This window comes from Calliphora vicina, chromosome 5 (assembly GCF_958450345.1).
Source record: "Calliphora vicina chromosome 5, idCalVici1.1, whole genome shotgun sequence".
NCBI lineage: Eukaryota > Metazoa > Arthropoda > Insecta > Diptera > Calliphoridae > Calliphora > Calliphora vicina.
This window is the reverse complement of record NC_088784.1, coordinates 34,174,121-34,198,586: the sequence shown is the minus strand read 5'-3', so window position 1 is coordinate 34,198,586 and position 24,466 is coordinate 34,174,121. Positions and strand designations below refer to the sequence as shown.

Here is a 24,466-nt window from a genome sequence, read left to right as displayed (position 1 = left end):
TTTTTGTCAGATGTTAAATGATTTTAGCTTTAGACATCTCTGTTTTACATCCTAAAAATATACAAATAACTGTTTTTTCACTTTCCCACAACATTTTATTGCAAATTTCTGTTTACATTTACATTTTTAATTCCCATAAGACATTTAACAGGGAGTGTTTTTTTAAAAAAACTGCATTTAGAAACAATATACATACTTAGTAAATGGCATAAATTTATCTAGAATTTTATATTCATATAAAAACATTTTCAATGACTTTAACGACCGGAAAGTAAAACCAATCAAATTGATGACGATGACCAACTAAAAACTAAACGAAATCATGAATGATCATCAATTTATTTTGTAAAAAATGCTGGTAATAATAATGATGATCAGGGGACTTTTAAACACTTGTTGTAAATGTACTCGGCTTAACATACAAAATATTTAACAAAATGTAAAACATCGAAAAAAAAACGGAAAGCGTTACAAAAATATTTTATGTTTTTTTATTGTATGTAGTAAAGCCAAAAAACCGCTGTAAGCTGCCAATAAAAAGTCTACTGTGTAACCCATAATTTGAAGGTAACGCGTGCGATCATAAGTAGACAAATATCAGTTGGTTGATAGTAAATGACTTGGAAATACCCTACTTTTTTAAAAAAATATTTAATAACTGGGTTTTAAATATAAGTTAAATGAAGAAAGACTTTAGAAACAAGTACATATTGCGGTTTTTTCTCGATAATAAATAATGCCCTAGCCCTAACAAAATATTATCATTTTATGATCACAATATAGAACAGATTATAAGAGTATTAGACAGGTCAACAAATAAAGAAAACAATTTTGGTGCCGAGATACAAATTATTGGTAATACGAATTAGGTTTTTGACAGTGATTTCCTTCGTGTGGTTTTGGATCTGCTTGAATATTTCAATATTGGCTGTCATAAGTAAATTCATAGGGCACAAGAATTTACTTATGACAGCCAAATGATGGCTGGAACATATCCTAATTTATCTTCTGCTAAAAGGATTATACTAAAATCAACATCTATCAGATTTATATGACACAGAGATGGTGAACGTCTTTTCGGACGAACGTGGCTGCCTTAAGTGACTGGATAAGAGACCTTGACCTTTTGAGAGAGGTCTGAGCTGCCAGCTTCTAGAATGAAAAAAATCGCGATCGCGAAAAAGAACTTCCTCCATTTCTTAGCTAAGAAAATTTTGTTAGAATCTTTTGAAATGACATTGGTGGCCTTTTAACGAAAATGGGACTCTCACTTACCTACTCATTTTACAAACACTGCTAGTACTCTACTTGATCTATTCTTTGTTAATGATGTTTCCAAGGTGCTGTTATATGATCAACTGTCGGCATCGTGTTTTTCTAGACATGATTTAATTTTTATAACTTATGATTTTCATTTGAAACATAATGTCGAAACTTTTTCATATCGTGATCTTAAAAATATCAATATTCAATTTTTGGCTGAAATTTTTCATAATATTGACTGGGATTCTATTTTTTACATGCCTTCTGTTAATGACCAGCTGAGCTTTTTTGAAACCAATCTCCTTCATATATATGACCTTGTTGTCCCGATAAAAACAAGAATAACAAGGAAAACTACTAGACCCTGGTTTACTGTGACTATTAAACTTTTAATTGATAAAAGAGATAGAGCTTACTCGCGTTGGAAACGATTTAGGACACCTGAGCTCAAAGAAGAATTTTGTAGAGATAGAATGGAAGTAAATCGTCAAATTAGAAAGGCTAAATCTGAATATTATACTAAACGTTTTGGTAACGCAATTGATGGAAAAGGTAAATGGAAAACCATACGTGAAATTGGTATTGGGAAGATAAAAAATAATAACATTGTCAGTAAATATAGTGCAGATGAACTTAATGATGTTTTTACAAGAATACCAGTTCCTACTCTTGGACAGCACAACTATAACTTTGATAATAACAATAACCGTCGTGACATTTTTGAATTTTGCTGTGTTAATGAATCTGAGGTCTTACTAAATATTACTTCTATTAAGTCTAATGCTACTGGCTATGATAACATCAGCCCTAAATTTCTTAAAATCCTACTTCCTCAGCTGTTGCCTCATATCACTCATATTTTTAATACCATCCTCATGACTAGTGTTTTTCCAACTAACTGGAAACATGCGAAAATAATACCAGTTTCTAAGTCTAACTCTGAGTTCAGGCCGATAGCTATTCTACCATTTTTATCTAAAGTTCTTGAGAAAATATTACATAAACAGATAAGCGATCATTTAGCCCAATATAATCTGCTCACCAACAGGCAATCCGGATTTCGTCAGAAACACAGTTGCATCACAGCCTTAATAGATGTTACTGAAGATATACGTTGTTCAATTGATGGTGGGAATTTAACACTTTTGGTTCTGCTAGATCACTCGAAAGCTTTTGATTCTGTTGATCATTCCTTACTTTGTTCAAAACTGTATCATCAATTCGCGTTCAGTGACACATCAGTTTCATTAATTAAATCGTACCTTGATAATCGTTCTCAATCTGTGTTCTTAAATGACACTTACTCTGGAGCTCTGTCTGTTACCCGAGGAGTACCACAAGGTTCAATTTTGGGTCCACTTTTATTTTCTTTGTATGTTAATGACTTGCCTAATAATGTATCCTACAGTAAAATTCATTTATATGCTGATGACGTGCAGCTATACATTAACACTTCGCTTAAGACCATAAATGAAAATGTATGTAAGCTTAATTCGGATCTTGACAATATTTATTGCTGGGCATCAAGAAATGGTCTATGCCTGAACCCCCAAAAATCAAAATGTTTAATAATCCGTAAGAAATCCTTAAAACAAAATATTAACGTTGACATTTGTATTAACAATGAAAAAATTGAAATCGTTACTTCAGCAAAGAATTTAGGCGTTACATTTAATAGCACGCTCAGCTGGGATAATCACGTTAATATTGTAGTAGGTAAAACGTACTCAATGCTTCGTAATCTGTGGGCAACACAATTTTACACCCCAGTTAACATTAGAATGCTAATTGCTAAAACCTATTTAATGCCAGTACTACTTTATGGTTGCGAAGTTTATGCTAACTGTGATTCCGCTAGTAAGCGGAAGTTAAATACTCTTTTTAACAATATTGCCAGATATGTATTTGGTCTTCATACTCATGATGGTATTGCAACCTTAAGTAAAAGGCTTTACAACGTGACCTTCAATAATCTGGTCAACATCAGGACACTTACGCTACTACACAAAATCGTTTACACTAAAGTGCCGTCATATTTATATAATCGGATAACTTTTGCAAGGTCTAATAGAGGGAATAAGGTCATACCTATTGCACACCGAAGTAAGATAACGGAATGGCAATTTTACTATAATGCAATCCATCTATGGAACAGACTTCCGAATAAAGCACAAACAAACAGCAACGTAAACTCTTTTAAATCAGAAATAACGAAACATTTGAATAATGATATAACGTAACTTTACACTTTAAACTTGATATTGTATTTATGATAAGTATTTTTGTTAATTAGTAACTTGCACTTTTGTTAAGTTTCGTTATTTTTATTTTTACTTTTAAATTGATTCTTAACTATTTTAATTTTTGATTTTTAAAATGTTTAAATTTTTCACACTTAATAAATTATTATGTTAAACTAAATTGTATTACAATAACTTCCCCTAGTTCCACACTATAATTAAAAGATGTATGTCTTGTTGTATGGAAAAACAGATAAATAAATAAATAAATAAATAAATAAAAAAAAAAAAAAAAAAAAAAAAAAATGGGACTCTCAAGATAAAAGCTGTTGAATATAGATTATTTATGGACAGCTCAAAGCGAAGTTTAAAAATTGTTTAACTAGATATTGCTAATAACCATGCAGCTGATTTATGAAATTAAAGGAGGACCTCTGAGAAAAAAAATGACGTTTGGAAAACAAAATGTTATAAAACCGCCTTCCGTTTCCAGAGATAAGATCATTTTGCCTCCATTACACATAAAATTGGGAATTATCAAGGCTTGAAAATCTGTTGTTGCCGTTGTGAAAAATGTCTTAGTAAATCAAAAGGCTGAAAATTATGAGAAATTAATTAGAGACCTTTTAAGTAGCTTTAAAAATCTTGTATGTAATATAACATTAGATTATATGCAAGTCATTACTAAACCACTTCTAAGTAATGCATATGATATGAAGTGGTCATTGAAATGTAAGTTGTTTAGCAATTGCAAGTCATTACCAATTGACTTATTTCCTATGTTTAGAATGATTTAATAAATAATTTAAGTTGCTTATATTTTTGTTTATAAAAATTAATATTTTTCATTTCTTTCCAGATTATTTCGCAGCATAAATTTGATATTTCCTTAAGAGGTAAGTTTTTTTTAAATAACTTTGCAAATATTAGTTTATTTTTATATAATAACTTTTCATTCATCCATTTCAATAATAATTTAATTGAAAGACAAACTAAACAAATTTATAAACTAAACAAATTTATAATAAAATAACACTAAATATAATAATTTATGAATAATAAAGTATTAATAAATTAATATTTAATTACCTTTTGTATTAGATAAATACAATGTGTAGAACAAATTGTACCCTAACAAATGTTTTCTTTCTTTCGAATCGAATTACTTGAAATTATTTGGTGCAAAATATACACATTTTTCCACACTTTGAATGTTATATAAAAATAGCAATGTATTTGAATCATGGGATAGTTTTATCTAATGCCTTCACATACTGCTTCATAAGCTCCAATTTGATGTGTAATGAAGGCAAAATTATCTCTGGAAACCAAAGGCGAGTTTATAACATTTTCTTTTTCAACCGGCATTTTTTCTCTCAGAATCCAGTTGCTTTAATGGTCATGTTTTGCTCTGCTGTCCCTTAAACAGATGAAACATGGAAATTTAGGTTACCCACAAGAAATGAACCGGTTTAAAATCGACGCATAAAACCCATTGGTGACCGAGTACTAAAGTATATTTTAACAAGATCTACGTTTTGATACTCTTCCTTTAATTTCATGGAATGAGCAATAGGCACAGCTACATGCTTATTACCAGTATCTTGTAAAATACATCTTAAACTTCGCTTTGAGCTATCCATTAATAATCTCTATTCAGCAGATTTGTAGCTTGAGAGTCCTATTTTCGTTAAAAGGCAACCAATGTCATTACAAAAGACTACATCATTTTCTGAGCTAAAAATGGAGGAAGTTAATTTTCGCGATCGCGCTTTCTTTGAGTCTAGAAGCTAGCAGCTCAGATCTCTTTTTCAAAAGGTCAAGGTCTCTTATCAAGTCACTTAAGACAAGCATGCCTCTATTGAGTACAGTAGAAGCCTTTTAGCAGACGGTAAATCGGGTATATATTTCCAGTCTTTGATAAGGTTTTTCGGTTCTCTCCGAATCATAGGTATACCAGACTTCAAATAACTACGTTTACCGCTTTCCCACTGTCTCAAATGTTCACAACTCGACTTATGGACTAAGTCTGTCACAGGTTTTATATAATTTTTGACTGTATATTCACCACAAATGTAACAGAACACTTTCGGTCAATGCAACAACTTTTTCGAGATAGAAATGTACATATAAGATTACGAATCGGGCACACGAATTTACTTATGCCAGTCAGTATTGAATAATTAAAGTAGATCCAATGATCCACGTAGGAAAACAAATTTAAAAACATTATTGGTGTTAGAAAACCACTTAAGCTGGGTTTCCGCACACACCGTATTCAGCGCCGATAACGAAAACTGAAACTGAAAAACGTTGGCGTTCATCACCATCTCGTTTCTGAATTGTTTTTGTATCAGTTGGGTGCGTTGTGGCATAAAACAGAAACGAAATTGTTTTTTTAATTTTGGATGTCGCAAATTAAATAGAATTTCATAATTTTTGCCAAAATCTATTATTTTTCCTCTTCCATTAAAGAAAATTTATTTATTTTATTCATTTTGTTTTTCTTTAAATTTGAAATAAAAAAAATAATTTCGTTCCTACAGCACCGAAAACAACCTACTTGAAGTTGTTTTCGTTCCGGCCCCACATGACAGGTTTTTCGTTACTGATCGGTGCCGTTTCGTTCCCAATTTTCGTTGCCGATTTCTGAAACGATTTCTGTATGCGGAAACGTAGCTTTACGGCACCAAAATTTTTGGTTTATTTGCTGACCTGTGTAATTTATGAGTAAATTGTAATTTTGTATTTACAGTAAAGTAGTGGTGTCGTAATGTCTGTCTGGGAACGTTTACGTGGCTCAAGTTCAGGCTGTGAATAGTTAATATTATGTATAATTTTTAACCATTTTCAATAGTTTTCATCCTGGGGAAAATCATGATTAAGGTATCTATAACCGCAAGGCTTCGTCCTTTCTCCTACTCTATTTCTTATCTTTATAAACTACCTTCTACGTCAAACTTCGAACCCTATCTTCTCTTTTGCAGATGACAGCAACATTTGCCATTCATATGCATTCAATTATAGACCAAGATTGGTGCAATGAGGCAAAACATGAATGATACGCTTAACCAAGATCTTGTAAGACTCTCCGAATAGGGTTGTGCGAATAGAGTCGACTGTAATGCACGCAATACTCAATGTTGTATGTTAATACACAAACGCACAACAGATCATGTTGGTTCATCTGCTTTTATGCGTGGTGTAAATATTAAGGAAACGGAAGCTCTTGATGTTTTTGGCAAGAGTATTCAGTAGGATGTGCGCTGGACAAACCACATTTCTCAAGTGCCAAAAGATGTGCCTTGGTTTTTTAAAACGGTGTAAGAAATACTTCACTCCATCTGATCATCCTTACTATTTACATCAGTTATATCCGACTTAAAATGGAATTCAACTCGCATGTGTGGGCCTGTTCTTCGATGTCTATTTTGGAGTTACTCGACCGCGTAAAGGAGAGGACGAAGGTGCTTATCGGTGACAGTTGGCTTAGCTTTATTGACTCACTGGAACATCGTCGCACTGTGGGTTGTGTTTCACTGTTCTACCGATACTACAATGGGATGTACTCTGCTGAAAATAGGGAACTTGTTTCCGAAACCCATTGATTTTTTCGCAACTCACGTTCTTCGGCAAGTGCTCATAAATTCGTTGTCGACTGGACAGTGATAGCACAACACATTAGAGGGAAAATTCGTTCTTTAGCCGTACTGTACATATGTGGAATAAGCTTCCTTCTGAAGTCTTTCCAGTATCTTTCAATATAGGAAAATTCAAATCAGATTTCCACAAACACTACTCCTTCTATCCTTCCTTCCATAACCTATTTTCTTAGTTCCAACACAATGATTTGCATGAGTAGGGGTCATCCAAATCTGCTCTTTGAACACAAGGTTTCACGACCAATGAAATATTAGCAAAAAGGAATGATTCTTTCCTCACTGTATATGTGAGATATCACAGGGATCTCAGCTCAGTATCAAAGCTCTTGATATAGACACTTATGTCTATATATTATAGGTAACGTAAATGTGGGAAGAATTACTATTTTCAGCAATTTCTAAAATATTCTATAAAACATATTTTCTGGAACTTTATAGATAGCGGAGACGATTAATTGATATTGAAAGAGGATTTCCGAAGCAACCAGATACCCAATTGTTTTACTCATCAAATTTTATATCTTAAATGACAGTTTGAGCTTCAAGATAATTGGTAGTTTTACGAACTTACATTAAAAACTAACCCGTTCGATAGTGTGAAACCCACTTCATATTACTTCATTCTACAAGTCAACATCTACACCATATTCAGTCATATGTTTCTAAATTTCCAATCCTTTTCTAAAATTAATAAAATGTGTTTTTCTCCCTTTTGATTCAGTAGATCGATTTTTTTGTAATGTTTCCATATTTTTAGTTAAGTTGTTTTCACTGTTAGTTATCAATATCATTTTCTAGCGTTACTTTTCAGTGGTTCACTAGGTTAGTGAGTGACATAAAAAAGCTTTTTAAAATATGGTAGTACATACGTTTCTAACAATCTAACTGTTTGAAATAATGGATGTAGCATATAAAAATTTAAATTTTTACTAAAACAAAAATCAAAATTTTATTTATACTTACTCTTAGATTTGTATAAATTTTCCAAAAATAAAAAAACATATTTATGCACGTTCACATGTGCATGTGACAAGATACTCATAGTACTACACGAATTCGAACTGGATAGTGATGCGAGTATGATGGGAAGCATGCCGCCATCGACGCCACCAAGTCAATGCTTTAGTTAGTTTGTCAGTCAGGCAGTCATTCAGTTACTTAAACACGTACACTTGTATACATTTTAGTTTAAACTCCAATACGTTGTTCTGGTTTAAATATGCCCGTGTTTTCCCCAACATAAGTATTTACTTGAGCTCAGCTCATCGTACTCATTTATAAATTCGCGCGCGCGATGCCATGCGTATGATTACAGACATGTGTCTAGGGATTTTAAGAGCAAAAAGGCCAATATTTGCTAAGGTAGACTGACTTAACATGAGAGTTGTTGCTGTTTTCTGGAAACTGGGTAAAGAAGTTGTGAGCAAGGAGTGTGTGCCTGGTCAAGTTGTGTTCTATTTGAATTTCATATCTTTATGAACGTGGTTTGTTTGTAAACTTACGTTATTAAGGGTGTAATAAACATAAAATTTGTAGCGCGTTTATTTTCTTTACTAGTCCAGTCTATTTATTCTACGTTTGTTTTCTCATCATCATCATCATCTTTATTATCATTATTTTATTTGTAATTGTGTTGTGCAGTTTTAAAACAGATTGAACTTTTTGATTTGACTCCTTCGGCCTCAACACATTCATATAAATAAGTATCTCCTATTCACCCACAGAGCGATAATTTTCACATCTGATTGGTTACGGTGTTTATCAGTGAAATAAAATCATAAAAACTTATAGACAATGACTAGATTTAAATGACTGCGTGTTTTTATTGTGATACTTAAAAAATATCAATGAAATTTTCATAAAAGGAGTTATTTTTTTGTTTTGCTTTTGATCATCTTGAAAGCTACAGAAAAAATATCAATTTAAATATTGAATTTTATTTAATTTGACATCTTATTGATTTTATAGGTTTTTGTAATGGCAATTAAATAAATTTAAAACCATTTTTTTTGTTGATCTTTATTTTGAAAATTAACATTTACAATGACTTTGAAATCAAGCGAAATTTTTTGAAGAGAAGAGTTGAAGTTTCAACTAGAGCAGTGAGTAAGAAATAGGGATGCCATACGGGACTGGGTTTTACAAATCCCGGGATTCGGGATCCATGGATTTTTCGGGATTGGCATGCTTAGAAACAAAACAAATTTTAATACTGAGAGCCTTGTATAATCTTTATCTCTTTCCTCACTGTGCAGGGATTCGAAAATAAGTGATCATAAATAAGTATCTTCTAAATTGATGGTTAGATTTCTTACAGTATTTAAGAGGAGGCGTTGGATTTTAAGAATATTTGTTTTAAGGTACAGTGAGCCTTAAATCTGACAAATATTTCTGGCTATGTGACAAATCACAAATATGCCATGATTTTAAAGACTATTTTGATAAGATAAAGAAAAGTATATTTATGACACTTAGGTTAGGTTCCATGGACAGCCACTCGTACAGCAGCTGACTTGGGTCCATTCAAATCTGATCCCATTGTGATACCCAAGGGGTAAACAGCAGGGAATTTACAATACTTCCGTTGTCTCCGAGTTAAACCAACCAGATTCCCTGATGAAGGAGTAGATTCTTGATAGCTCACCCAAGCATGATAGGAATGGAATTCCGAGGAGGCGTTTCCTCAGGTTTTTCAGAGACGGGCATTGGCAGATACACACAGTCTCTTCCTCTTCTTCATTATGACAGATTCTACAGTAATCGTTGTACCGTAGGCCCAGTCTTCTAGCATGTGTGACAATTATACAATGTCCTGTAATAAAAGAGACAATTTGCCTTATTTGCTCACGACGGAATTCCATAAGTAGATTCGTAGTGCTGGCATCATATACATATAAGTCGACCTCGTTGTAGCACAGGAAGGTTCATTAGTCCACCTGTTTTGTGCAGTCTCATATAGTTTCTGCTGAACAGCCATCTTGAATTTAACAAGGGAAATATCAGGAAAGGGGTTGATCGCCTCCTCATTCATCATCGCACCCCTATTGGCCAATTCATCTGCTATACAATTACCTTGATTTCCATCGTGTCCAGGGACCAATATAAGCGTTATCCTACAATGTCTCGCATTCATCGGTTAACCAAGATATCGTGAAGATACCCGCTATTACGTTAACGGCAGTCTTGCTATTACATATATCACTAGATATTCGATAATACCTCAGCCAATTGAATGCACGTTTAATGGCAGTAATTTCCGCCTGAAGAGCAGTGCAGAAGTTAGATAGCCTAAAGTAGGATATTATCCCAAAGTTCTCAATATAGAAACCTCCACCGAACCGATCTGAGCCATGATACAATTCTTCACTCTTCGGAAGATCAGCAGGAACGATGTCATCCGTCCCCGGGGATTTAAACGGTTCGAAGCATTTGATTGAACACTGGATTTTCTTTCCCTGTTCACCGGAGCAACCGAATCAGCAGCCCCATTCACAATCTCATCTCCAACTGGTAGACAGCCTGGGAAATGAGTGTCTAGTAGGACCTCAATTGTCTCTTTACAATTCAGAATCCATCTACCTTTGGTTTGTCTCAGAGGATCCTTCCACGTCGCTAGAGAAGTCCTTACAGGATTTCCTTTCCGCGTTCCTCGTAAGGTTCTTGAAGTGATTCAATGAGGACTTGTATGCCGGCCAGTTACCCAGGTAAAGACCGAGAGAGTACATCACTTTGCATCTCCCAGTTGGTCTTCCTCCTATTTATATAAGTTACACTAATATTGAAATCAATATATTGGTGATCGGAAAAGGAGCAGTCGCTAGAGACAGCACAATGGTTAATCATACTATGACACTTAAGATACGATCAATTTTGTTTAAATTAAATTATTTTAAAACTCTTTTTTAAAATAAGTCTAGAGTTACTCTTTCATATCACTTCTTTTTAAATTTAAACTCCCATTAAATATTTATTTTGGGTTTAATATTGTAGCTATTTAAATTCAATTTTGCCAATAGCCTTCTCCTAAATGTATGTTGTTGTGTATGTCTTTCTCTAAATAGGCCAATTATATGTTTCCACAACAACTTTAATATTTCTAATCATTTTCAATAAATCTTTAACATACTTATGGATTTTTTTGTGTGTGTCTACTTTTAAAATTTCGTGAATTATGAATATTTTTGGTAACATACACCTTGTTTCTTTCAAAATATCATGCATGCTAAATCAGAGGCGTTTCCTTGTTTTCTGTTTTAAGGCCGGTTTAACTGTTGGCGGCATTTATCAACAAAATCGTTTTATGAATCAACAGAATGCAAATAAACTTTGAATATTTTTTTTTGGGGGGAAATTAATGATAGTATTGGCATTAGGCAAAAATATATTATTTGATACTTATTTTTTACATTCATATGTATGTACATTAAGAAAACTAACATAAAATTAGTTTTCTTTGGAGTTTCTATGCACTTAAATATGTATTTGATTATTATTAAGGTCAATTGTAATTTGAATAGTAGTAAAATACAAAATTAGGTGGCTTACATTTTAAATCCTTGTTTCAAATCGGTTCCTTATTACCAAGGATGTCTGTTATGTCATTTAGAACTAAACTAGAATAATCTTAAAAAAACAATTTTGTATAATAATCTTCACATAAAAATACTGGAGAAACTGCAACCTGATTTTAGAAGTTAGCATGATTAAGGATTGCGGTTAAGTTTATAGACAGAATCATATCCGACAATAAACGATGAGCATGTGATGCTACCAACTATAGCAATAATAACTGATTGATGTTGAAGTGAGGTATTAATGAAAATCATTTGTATTTGAAAGACTCTTGTAAACCCATTTGAGAGGAATATGATATCGGTTGCTCGAATTCGGGAGGTTCAATTTTCAACGACTCTACCTCATAGATCTGTCAGAATTAGAGCAATGGTTATGTTGACTTTGAGAGTATCGGTCGATTGTGGTTTATGTGACATCAGAAAACCAAATGAAAAACTGTAGTTGAGAAATTAGTTATCTTTGATCTGTAACATTAGAGGTCATTTTAGAATAGTCCGATTTTAATAAAATTTCCCATGGCTATAGATTTGGAGTTTGTACACCAATGAGGAGTTGATGAGGAGCCTCAAGACTCTAAACTCGGGTATATGAAAAAATAAATAAAATCGGAATATCCATGTAGATTTTACAGATTTATTTTCAAATAAAAATGGCCACCATAGACTGTCAACATCGATTCCTAATTTATCGACCACTCAGAGAGAGACACACTACAACTATTTCGGACACACCAAAACTATATTCGCCAACTGAAGTTCCAGAAACCATCAACGCTGCTAAGCCTTTCATGGTTTTTATTGAAACACCTTGGCGAGTGGGAAGTTGAGTACCTAACAATGGATATTAATTTGCCATTAAGCAGCGTAGTTATACCCAGAATCTGGAGGATAGATCGAATAATTCGGTTGTTGAAACACACGGAAAATTCAAAGCGGTTTCAAGCCTATTATGGTTATAGATAGCAAAGTACAATTACTTCTTATTTTGAAAAATTTTGGCGAGCGGGAATATTTCTGTTGTTTAAATCATGGGACATTCGAAAGAGGGCAATAGCAAAGACACACAAAGTTGTTCTCCTATTTCCCATCAACTATCAGCATCTTGTCATTAGCCTGGATTCTGCAAGAAGCATAGCACCAAGAGAGCATTATCCTCCATAGCCACTCGAATCTCATAGGGCTTTAAACAGTATTGGCATTGTGAATGGAAAATCCTTGTGTTGAAGGAGTTCGATATTTAAGTCATAAAATACTCTTTCAGGAAATCCTGAGTTAATGCTTCTGTTTAACTTCTACATTTCTAAACTCCCAAACAATACCTCAGAGAATTCGAAAATACTCTTCATCAACCTAACGTAGGTTAAAAATCGCATGTGAAATATCAACAAATTCTTAGGGTTCACTTTTTCTAGCCATTTTCACTCCTCGCACAATTGTGAAATAAGAACAATTTTCCATTCAAAACTTTTAGACCAATATTTTTGTGGAAATCTTTATTGAACTATACAAAACCTGAAAGGAAGCTCAGTGGAGATGGCATTAGCCGTTTTCGGTATGTCGAGGAGAGTACGTTATGATATATGGGTTGAATATAGAGCATGCCTTCAGAAATGTAGCGAGTGCAGTGTCTTCCAGGTAGAGATCTTCGTGATTCGGAATGCCACAGAATTGATAAAAGCACCCGTTACAGGGGGGGTCTGTATTGAATATTTATGTGGACAGTCAGGCGGCACTTAAGGCTTGGAAATGTCATGTAATACATTCAAGCTTAGTGGAAGACTGCTGGAGAGCTCTTGAAGAGTTATGGGTACTCTACTCAATGAGATTGTATTGGAAACCAGGGCACTGTAACATACAGGAAAATAAGGTAGCAAATGAACTGGACAGTTATGGCTCAAACCTAGATCATGGTACTAGGGAACGAGGAGTCCTCCGATTTGTCACTACTACTGGTTTATATTTGAAAGATTGCGTGACTCCATCAACCAATCCTGGAATAGTAGGATGGATTGTCAAGTGTGCAAGGCCACCAAAACACTAATTGTGTTGGATAGGTGTAGTCTCAGAATGATAACCGGTCACTGCTCAATTGGGGACTTCTTTGGTAAATTGGATAGTGCCACATGTGATTTTTGTAGGGTGTGCGGGGATGTAGACTAGAGATTAAATGGCTAGGTAAAATATTTCTATTTCTATTCTATAGTAAATTCAAATCCGTAACCACTTTTTCCTCTTTATGTTGATTTCGATTTTTTTTTGTTTCTCCTTTTGTTATCTCTAAGACATTTCCTTTCTTCATGCCCCTTTTCAGGAAAGGCATTTTTTTTCTTTTTATAGAACTCTTGAAGGAAATCACAATGGAACTTATGGACTCCGAGTTGAAGTACACATTCCTTCCAAACTAAACTAAGAAATATAACGATTTATTTAAGTGTCGAGGACCTAATAGTCTTATGGGTGGAACATACGAATAAATTATAGTTAGTACATTGACTGGACAAAGGTTGAGTTCTTGTGTAAATTTCTCTGAAATAAAACATACCAGAATGAGATCTAAATCATACTTAATGAAGTTTTTTAAAACATCTGAGAAGTTTTAAGCCGATTATTCAATAGCCAATAAAAGAACTCTAATATAAAACTACATATGGGCAATTCCACGAGAATGACAACCACGACTGAAAAAACAAAAAACCTTGAAACATTTTTAATAAATGCGAAATTAACCTTAAGCTCTCTTTTGTTGTGTCTTATTTCTGACTTTCTGGTTGAGTTTTCCGTTTTGGTGTATTCAAAGACTTATAGTAAAATTTCACGGATAATATTTTTGCGGAACATTTTAACCCTTTAAATCCCTGTTTTAATGGAGTTTGTTGCTCTTATTTAAAAGAAGGACAAAAAAGATCCATGCCTTGAGGTGTTAGAGGGTTAACATATTCCACAAAAATGTTATCCGTAACATTTTGCATAAATTTGCTGAACACATTTTATACCTAAAATGTAAGGATCACATGGTTTCTTATGACGATTAACAATAAGAATGTGCCAGAGTTGGGAAACTTTAACCCGCCCTCAAATGAAATTCAGATGTAAACTTTCAAAACGCCGATATACGTGTCTTTTTTTTTGTCTCCTCTATCAGAATTTATTGGTCGGACCTCGTAATTTTTTTTGTAATAGTTTAAACTGACTATATTTAATTTTTTAATTTAATTCGTATGTTTGAGTCTAAGATTGCGGCGAAAACTAAGCTCCCAATTAGCATGAAGTATGAAATGAATTTGACTCTGTTTGATTTTTTGTTATTATCTAATTGTTTATTGAAACCGAATATATATTTTCAATTTATTTTTTTTTAATTTTTGTAAACATATATTTACAGAAGTTATATTGTTTTACTATAAGAGAAAAATCTGTCACGTACGGTATGTCACGTACGATATTAAATTTTATTTATTATAAAATCATCCAATGTTTTTATTTAAATGTGACAGATTGTAAAGGAAACATATTTGGTTTAGTGTAAGAAATTAAAAGAAAACATAACACCTCTCACGATTCATTCATATTTCTACATGTACCTCAAAATTACTTCCGTTTTATGTCACGTACAATATGCTCTTATTTCGCTCGATATTTTGGACAACAATGTTTCGAACGAACTTATTATTTTTTAGAATATAGTATTCTTTGAAAGGAACATAAATACCAAATTATTTTTCAGATACTCTTTTTGCAAAATCTATTCCACTCTATAGGCGTACAAATTTCACGTACGATGACATGGAATTGCCCATATATTATATGAAAATGCATATTCCCATAACTTCACTTGTAATACCATTAAAGTATTTTTTTTAAAACAAAACTTTTTATAAAATTTAACTACATCAACATAAATTACACTTTATTAGCACTAGAATATTAAATTTACTGCAAATTACCAAATGTATTACAAGAATTTTTATTAATTTCATTTGTGCGAGATTTGGCCACACACATTGCTAAAGTGCCAACATAATTTATCATTTTATAGCCCCAATAATTGTTTATTACCACCACCCTTCACAAAGAAACAAAAAGAAAAATTTTAAAAAAAATACCAACAAAAATGCGCGAAAATCTATTTACAAACACTGTGTGTGGTTTGTTCTGAATTCAAGTTTTTTTTCAACTCAAAATTTAAAAACGTACTGCTCAACACATAGCTGCATTGCATAAAACATTAACATCTACATATAAATATAAAAACAAACATAAATAAAAAGGCGTGTGGCTACTTAATGATGACCTTTAAGGTCATAGACAAATAAATAAATAAACAAACAAACCAAATCCAAAATTCCAAATCAGAAATCAAAACAAAAGAATTATAAAGGTGGGCGCTCATAAAAAAGCCGCCATAAGGCCTTCTTTTTGTTTGATTTGTAGTTGTTGCTGGGTTTTATGTTCAAATGAAAATGAAAACAACATTAAATAACAACAAAAACAACTACAGCAACTACAAAAATCCAACATAGAACAAGAAGGTGTATTAAACGTGTAATACAATGAAGCTCAATTTGTTAAAATCGACACAAAACGAAGACAAAAAAAACCTAAAAAAAAACTAAACGGAGTGACCACCATGACAACCATTAAATTGTGTATGAAACTAAAAAATGGTCAGAAGAAAAAACAAAAACGTTAAGAAAAATTACAATTTGTTTTAAATGGCATTTGTTGTTACATGTATTTCTTTTGGACAGAGCTTAAAAAGCCTGCAAACATTTTCAAAAACGGAAACATGAAGCGATCGAAAGTAAGTCTTAGTAAGAACAACTTTCTATTTTGGATTAAACATTCTTTCAAAGCTCTGTCTCTTACTAACCAAACGATTAAAGTACGAAATCGACAAGCCCTTCTTTATTCTTCTGAAAGTCAATGCAACTGCAGAAAGAAAGGAAAACTAAAACAAGAAAATTCGAAACACAACAAAAAAGTAACGAAGAAAAAGAAGATGTTGTTGTTGTTGCTAATACTTCCCAGCAGTTCTGGGTGGCTGTCCCTAACTAGTGATTTTACTTATAAATTAGTCTGACCATGTTGGGGTACTAAGCGGAAGCTAATTGACCTCAAATGGTCCAATACCTACGAATACTGTCCAATCGATTACTTGTGGTGGGTAAAATACTTCTACTAAAGTGCAGTACAAAATAAACGTTCAGCTACCCTTTAGATTACTAAGAGACATTTAAGTGATAATTGACTTCATGCTGGATTACGTGGGATGGATACAGTAACGTATATAGTTTAACTACACTTTAGATTACTAAGAGACACTTAAATGACAATTGACTTCATGCTAGATTACCTGGGATGGATACAGTAACCAATTGACTTCTCTCTCTCATTTGGCACATAGGTATCAAATGACCAAAAATATATAAAATGAAGTCAGCCCAAGTGATCAGACATTAGTGACACTTACTGTCTCTTGCTAAACTGCTGGGTTATTCTTACTTTTTCTGCGGTTGTTGTTATTTCTGTTATAAGAGAGTATCTTTAGCGCCGTCTGCATACCTTCAAAGCTTTCGTTTTCAAATAAACTTTTTTCGTAACTGAATGTTTTGGTTCGGTTTGTCTGTCTTTTTGTGTGTTTGTGTCTGTTTTGTTTTATTTTTGTACGTTTTGCGCAATGAAAATAAGTCGGGAAAAAAGTTCTAGCAAAGTCATTCAAAAAAATTGTTAAGGTATTTATTTAGGTTTAGGCATGTAGTGCAAAGTACATGTAACCCAGTAAACATATGTTTGGATGGATGAAAGAGAACTGGGACGAAATATAAATTATCTAAAATGTCTAAATATTAAGATTGTCATTTGTCAATCTGGTTTCCACAATATTTTGCCTGAAGTTTTTAAATTTTTTGGAGATCGAAACACAAACACGTCAAAATCAAGAAAACAATATAATAGAGCTTTTCAAAACCAGCATTCCCACGCTTCAACTATGCTCTGTTTTTATTGGAGAAGGCTATCGGTTATATTTATTCCAATAAATGGTAAAATAAAGACTTCCACTTAATAAGCCTATAATCTTTCCTGTTGAAAACCATGGAAAGTCTCATAGACTCATATGTAAGTCAACGGCTGGAGAGCTTTGCATTCAAGTGTCTCGGTTTTCTGAAACATTGTAGGAATTACTTCACTCCATCTGATCGCCTCACTATTTACACCTCTTATATCCGACCAAAAATGGAATACACCTCCCATGTCCTTACAACCAGAAGTCTATTTTGGAGCTTCTCGTCCACCTAGAGGAGAGGACGAAGGTGATTATTGGTGACAGTAAGGTATCCGATTCTATTGATTCGCTGGAGCATCGTTGCAATGTGGGCAACGTTTCACTGTTCTAACGGTACTACAATGAAATGTGTTCTGATGAAATTAGGGAACTTCTTCCTGATACGCGTTCTTCATCAAGAACACATCGCTTTGTGGTCGATTGGCCAGTGGATCGCACAACACACTACAGGGAAAATTCTTTCTTTAGCAGTAGTCTCCGTATTCGGAAAAATCTTCCAGCGGAAGTTTTCCCTGTCATTTTCAATGTAGGAAAGTTCAAATCTAATGCCACAAACACTACTCACTCTTTCTTTCCTTCCATAACTCATTTTCCTAGTACCAACATAATGCTTTGTATGAGTAAGGGTCAGCCCCTGAGTGATGGCCCAAGAAGAAAAAAAAACATGAGAAAGCAATACAAGCTATATGTGGAATACCCAAAACATAGGTGGTCTTTCCTCAAATGTACAGAATTCAGAATTTATCGATATCGCGGGTACTCTACGCACTAGTCTTTCACAAAGTTTTTAATACTTTATTACACTTAAATTCAACACATGATCACCAGGGAAACCGGAAATATGCTCTAAAAAGTGCATTTTAAGCGCTTTAAATATACAGTAAAAACTATGCTTAAAAAAACCAACTTTTACATAAATTTTAACCAAAAAATATAAAATTTAACAAAATCAATACAATTCATTTCTAAAAAGGTAAAGTAGCATAAAATAAACAAAAATAACATGAACTAAAACAAGTATAACAAAAAATAAATACAACATAAAAACAATAAGAACTTAAGCTATGAAAAGACCTGGAGAGGTATTTTTTGATGATATTTTATATAAATATAAAGTCACTTCTTCAATTAAGGTTATTATTGCTATAAATTACAAAATATTGACTTAAATTTGCAAACAAAAATCGTTGTCTATTGGATCTGAAAACATTTTTATACATAGAAAATGTTCTTTCGACAGGAGCAAATTTAAAAGACAATATTTCTTTAGCACTTAGAACGGTTAAGTTTGAATTAGAACTAAAATTTGATATTTAGATGGCGCTATTATTAAAATAGTGCTTATTTTATATTAAAAAAAAGCTATATATTTTTCAATTTTGAATTTTGAAGAAAAAAAACAAAATTTGTTTTTGATAAAGTCAAAATATGCTATTAAACAATATGCTCTAAAAACTCCAAAATATGACATAAATATGCTCTTACAACAAATATATGCAAAAATATGCATTTAAGGGTAAAATATGCAAAAATATGCACAAACAAATCGATGCCAAATTTCTTAAATAGTTCTGAAACGTATAAATATCTTATCCATGTGCTCATTAGACTCACCATAAAAAACATGCATTTGCATATTTTGGTATCCCTGATGATCACTTATTGACTATATCCACTTGTAGTATGGCGAGATTATCTGTCTGTGGATGCTGGATATCTAAATCAAAACTCTGAGGAAGCATAAACTGTATATGCATCCTCACTCCTAAATCAAAACTCTAAGTTCTTAAAAGATTATACACTAATGAATAGTTATCAGGATGCTACTAGTATAGTTTTACCAGTAAATATTAAGTTTTTAAAGCTCCATAGTAAAATGTGAAATATATATGACATTTCGCATTCGACTAAAAAAGCCTCAGTTAACATGTTTACCGGCTAAGTGTGCTGGTATATGTTTAAGTTAAATAGTAAACCTGAAAACATTTAGGTGATGGAACCACCTAATTAAGAATTTTGAAAGTCTAGCAAAACCAGGGAAGACAGGGATGAAGGATGATAATCTTCACTGATGCTTCTAAAACCGAAATGGGCACTACTTTCTGGTGGATCATTCTCTAGCCCATTTTTCAAGCATGATGTCATCCGAGGAGATGAATTGACTGACAAATTCGCAGCGAACGGTTAGTACTTGAACGAATATGTAGCTTCAACAATAAAAAACAGTCAAAGTCCGAAAGTCCCTATTGGAAGACCCTTTATAATATCCAGAATTCTTTTACCCTTTGTAGAAATTCAACTAGAATTCTGGTACCCACATAATGACTATTTTGGATGATATCCTGACGAAGCATTGAATAGGATATTCATTCATGAAGCAGTGAAAAATAAGATACCCTGATAATCAGTTAAACACATTATTTATGACTGCCTCTCACAAAAAGATTAGCGTTGGCTTAGGGATGTGTCAGTGTTGGATCTGTTCAGATTTTCACAAGCTTCGGATAGTTTCTCAGTGAGCCGCATGAATCGCGAATGCCAATTTTTATATTTATTGTTTCTTTTTATATGTAATGGTGCTTTTTGCATAGATTTATTATAGTGAATGGTACCTTTTAGCCATGGTCTATTAATAAAGTCTGTGCAACTAATCAGGTGATCGTGTATTGCTGCTTTGTGTTTACATACTGTGCTTGTCAAAATTTTTGTTTATGTTAGTTGGAGCTGTCAAAGTCTACCTTTCGTTTTTATTGCTTTTAGGTTTGTTGTGGTATTCGCAACAACAAACTTTAGTGAATTTGATAGCGTGAGCCTCTAAACAACTGATCAGCTGTGCTATCGACACCATCTTAATGTGAATTCGCCTTGATATGTACGTCTGGCTTGGTATTGTAATCAGCTGTTTTTGACAAACTCAGTATAGTTTTACAAAAACAAAATGTTTTTTACCCTTCATCTTCGTGAGAAGGGTATATATAAGTTTGTCATTCCGTTTGTAATTTCCACAATATAATTATCCGACCCTATAAAGTATATATATTCTGGATCCTTATAGATAGCGGAGTCGATTAAGCCATGTCCCTCTGTCTGTCGGTCTGTCTGTTGAAATCAATTTTCTGAAGACCCCAGATATCTTCGGGATGCAAATCTTCAATAATTCTGTTAGACATTCTTTCGAGAAGTTTCCTATTTAAAATCAGCAAAATCGGTCCACAAATGGCTGAGATATGAGGAAACATCCAGGACAACCTAGATTTTTGACCAAGTGACCAAATATGGATAACTAATGATAGACCTTTGCAACGACGTATATAAGACCATAGTAAGTTGGACCTACAATGGGTCAAAATCGGAAAAAAATTTTAACTGAATTTTTTTTCATCAAAAAAAAAAATTTTAAATTTAAAACAAAAAAAAAAATAAAATTTAAACAAACATTTTAAAATAACAATTCGATAAAATTAAAAAACATCTTTGGAAAAAAAAATAAATTTTGTTTATTTTGAAGTATAATTTGGTGAATGGTATATAAGATTCGGCACAGCCGAATATAGCTCTTACTTGTTCTTTTTGGTTTTGTATTGTTGTAGAGTTACACAGACCTTATTAATAGACATTGTTTTTAGCTTTAATGGTCTTTTTTATTCTTGCCACCTAAAATATGGAGGGAATATTGAGTACATCATTCAGTTTCTGAAATGTCGAAATATTTTTAATAAACATAGACAAAAAGTATAAAATGCTAATACGATGTAGTTATGTCCGTATGTCTGTTGTTGGCATGATAGGGACTCGGGGAAAGGAAATGCTAGGTATTAGAAATGGACAAAATCGTTCAAGTAGAACCAGAGTTGTGGGACAATCGTCAAAAAATTTAAAATTTTTCAAAAATCTTTTACTATTTTCTTTAAATTTATTGCAGACTAGCCCTGTTTAGTCTAATTTCTCCCAGTCCCCATACAAATTTCTTCCCGGAATATGGCTCTATAATATATAATAATATAAGATTCGGCACTGCCGTATATAACACTCTTACTTGTTTATAATAGTACTTATTGTAATAGTACTTGGTACAAAATAAAATACGTAAAAAGTAATTTACTGCATACATTTTTGCAGTTTTTGAAATGTTCCTAAACGAGATATTTTAAAGAACATTGCCACATTACTTGTAACCTTTGATCTTCAATATGTAATCAATGTTTAACAAGCTTGAATTACATCTATATTTCTTTAAATAGACTTCAATGTAAGCATTTAAAGTTCACCTGGCGTTTAAATCAATTTCATAACCAACAAGTATTCAGCCTCAAGGATTAAAGCTTTATTAACATAATGCAACAAAGTATTGCAAACTTCAATTAATGTGGCAGGGGCGACACTGTAAAAAAAGCTTTAGAAAACTACAAGTAAAAATAAACACTTCTTAATTTGTTTTGAGTATAAATTTGCCCGCTGGGAAATTGTTGTATGAAACCTTTTTGAAAGCACATAGTATATTTACTACTTATGTATATAAATACTGCATGTATGTATGTGGCTGATGAAGATGATGATGTTGTTATTGTTACCATTTGTTGTTGTTGTTATTATTGTTTTGGTGGTTTAAAATGTGCTTAATTGCATTTCGATATCTATGCTTAGGCATCACACATCTATAAGTCCGCCACATTTCTTCTTAAAGCCAATTCGTAAAATGCTGCAAAAACTTGGCCATTAATCTGTCTGTCCGTCTGTCCATACATTTGGCCATACATTTGTTCACTTCTCTGCTCTGCTCTTCTGTTTTGTTCATTTATTTGTTTTTGTAATGCCAATACTTAATATTACAATGTAACACTGTAACATGTATGTAATATGTAACTAGCCAACCAACATGCCCCACTTGCCATGCCTCATCAGCAACATTTTACATCCCAAGAATGAATACCAGAAAACTACCAACTAGAATTGAACAAATATTTGCAGTAGGCGGCGGCATTGTTAGAGAGACCAGAAAATCGATTTTTTTCCCTCTTACAACAATAACAACAAAACGAAAACAGCAATTGCAGTATTGCAACACAAAATTGTTGCTGTTTACACAGAAAAAGACTAATTGTTGCCACAAAACAAAAGCTCTAGGTGGGAATTTGTGCAAAATGTTATTTTTTATTTTTTCTTTTTTTGGTTTGGTTTGGTTTTTAGTACATTCTGCAAGTACTTTTGAGTGTATGTGTGTGTTGTTGTTGTTTTTGATATTAAACAACAAAATGTTGTTAATGTTGCTCATGTTGTTGTTGTTGCTGTTGACGATGAAGATGATGTCGAACAATTTTTGTCTGCATGTTTTAATACACATTTACAATTATGTTTAATGTAAAGTTGAAGGTTTTCAATTGCTGGCAAATAAATACATTTTATAAGAATTTTTTCTTAAGAAAATGTATTTAAACGTTTAAATTTTATATTTGGAATTGTACGGAAAATAAAATCAAAAACATTTTTTAGCAAAGTTAAGTTGTCTGAACAAATTAACTGTTTAGTTTGATATACATTCTAAGGAGTGAGATCGAAAAATTCTTAACATACATATATGTTTATAAAAAAGAAACCACTAAACTTACAGCTTTAATTTTTTTTTTATTTGATTGAAATTATTATTACAATTTACAAAAAAAATTATTTTTATAGTTTTAATCACTAGTGATGAAATTTTGAACCTTTTTCGGAAACCCTTCCATTAACGTTTTTATAGTGCTTTCTGTCACTTTGCTCGAACATGTAGTCCATCTCCGTTTAAAATCTACCACACTTTTGGACACCTTTTTTGTACTCTTCAATTCTCTTTTAACAAGAGCCCAATATCTCTCCACTGGCCTTAGCTCCGGGCAGTTTGGAGGATTTGCCTCTCTTGGTACAAATACCACATTATTGTTCTTGTACCACTCAAGGGCTTGTTTGCCATAGTGACAGGATGCCAAGTCAGGCCAAAAATAAGTGGACACATTATGAAGTCTTATGAATGGAAGCAGCCTTTTTTGTAAACATTCCTTGATGTAAATTTCGGTATTTATAGAGCCCGTTGTAACAAATGAGTGGCTTCTTTTGCCGCAACTGCATATTGCTTGCCATACCAAGAACTTTCTGGGAAATTTTGTCTGCTTTTGGGTCCTAAACTTTTCTTCAACATTCCCTCGAGCATCAGCAACATAAAATTTTTGACCTGGAAGTTGCGAAAAATCTGCCAGAACATACGTTTCGTCATCCATTATGCAGCAAGAATATTTTTTTATAAAACTTGACTTCAATTTCCGTGCTCTGTTTTTGGCCTCTAAATTTTTAGTAGCGTTCCTGTCAGGAACTTTTTGAGCCTTGTATGTTTTTAAACCTGCATTAGCTTTAACTTTTCGTACCAAATAGTCCGAGCACTGAGCTAACCGGGCTGCTTTCCTACCGGATGTGTTGGGAGCTCTTTTGAAAATGCGTTCTATTTTTTTGGCTTTAGAAACATCATGTGGACCATTCCTTCTACCTGAACCAGGTTTTCTATCAACTGACAAGTTCTCCCGGTACTGTTTAATAACATTGGAAACAGTTTGACGGCAGACCTTTGTATGCTTGGCCAACTTTTTGTAAGACCAAGTTGGGTTTTGTTGAAAATATTTAATAATTTCAGTACGC

At 32.9% G+C, this 24,466-nt stretch overlaps 1 protein-coding gene across 2 annotated transcripts in view; it reads left to right on the top strand.

Moving 5' to 3' along the window:
* Nucleotides 1–24,466, top strand: part of blo (bloated) — a 326,331-nt gene that overhangs the window by 111,749 nt on the left and 190,116 nt on the right. For both annotated transcript variants that reach the window (XM_065514412.1, XM_065514411.1), the window contains exon 2: nucleotides 4,363–4,399. The gene's annotated coding sequence lies outside the window, so the exon portion shown is untranslated. The remainder of the gene's footprint in view (nucleotides 1–4,362; nucleotides 4,400–24,466) is intronic.